Here is a 1348-nt window from a genome sequence, read left to right as displayed (position 1 = left end):
GTTTTTTGTTGCTTCTTTTTGGTTGCTTTATTTATACTTTGACTTTTGCCATTATAAATTTAGTATTGTGTTGCTGACTAGCCAGAAATTTCTAGACTTCCTTTGTGGAGAATATCCCCAGTTTCATTTACTGATGTTCCTCTGAAGCCTGTATCTTAAAGTTTTCAGTGGGAGATTTTGAAAGGGTTTCCAAAGCCATGTTGCTGTTATCAACAATCACTGTTGTCTCAGCTTAAAAAAAAAAAATTGAGGCAGAAGACTGAGTGTGTTTTTCACATAAGACTATTTGCCTTTAGTGCTTCCCAGTCTCACTCTTGACTCCACAATTATAATAATGACTTCAGTTTTTAGTTTTTCTTGACCAAAGATTTAAACTTAATGCTGCCTTTTCAACCTTTACTTTTTCTTCTTTAGGCAACTGTATTATATTAAGCTTCACGATTTTCCTTAGCCCTATCCATGGACTGACTGAGCTGTTCTGAATTAACCTTCCCCAAAGAGGCACACAATGACACTTGGTATAAGAAATTCTGTTCAAACACCAAAACTGGGTAGCTGCAAGTTTAGTAAAGCCCAGTCTCATAAAGGGAGGCATTGGGAAGCTTTTATAGGAGGCACTTGTAGCCTCTTGTAGAGAGGTGTAGAGGGTAGCTGTACTACTTAGCTTTGACAGCTCTTGAAAATAATTGAACAAATAGTATATTTTAACTAAATGTAACAGAAAATAGCTACTCCTCCATTTATTGAATTGCACAAAACTGATACATAGAGTAATAGATGTTTGGTGGCAACTCTCTAGCAATTAGAAGTGTCATAGTCTGGAGTTTTTTGTTTATATAATTACATATTATTTTTAAAATTTATCCTGACAGAGCTTCTTTGAATAAGCCTGCATCCAAGTTGTACAACCCACTTCCTCCTTGCTTAAAACTTCATGCAGTATCAAGACACACGTTAAGCGATTGGAAGTTTGACCTGTATTGTCAGCATTCCTGCTTCTGGGAATTTAAATCTAGTGTGTAAGTTACATAATTGTTTCTTGTGTGTCCGACAGCTTTGCATTATTATAAAGGGCATAGAGAGCTGAGGCACAAATAGATGCAAAGTATCTTTAGACCACACATATGCAAAAGGCAGCACAGTGACTCCTCATGGAGGTGACGGAATAGTCTAAGAACATCGTTAGGTCAGTGTCTCAGGGACAGTGGCTGTATCTCTGAAGTTGCCACTTGGCTACTGGGAGAGAAAGAGAGGAAATGGGAACCGTTTTACTTTTGAGGAGATAAAATGAGTAATGTCCTTTCCCAAACTTCTGCTAGAGTTAAAACTCCTTTAAAGAAGAAAACTA

The sequence above is a fragment of the Lonchura striata genome, chromosome 3, assembly GCF_050655825.1.
Source record: "Lonchura striata isolate lonStrDom1 chromosome 3, ASM5065582v1, whole genome shotgun sequence".
Classification (NCBI taxonomy): domain Eukaryota; kingdom Metazoa; phylum Chordata; class Aves; order Passeriformes; family Estrildidae; genus Lonchura; species Lonchura striata.
The sequence above is the reverse complement of the archived record's forward strand: the minus strand, read 5'-3'. Positions refer to the sequence as shown.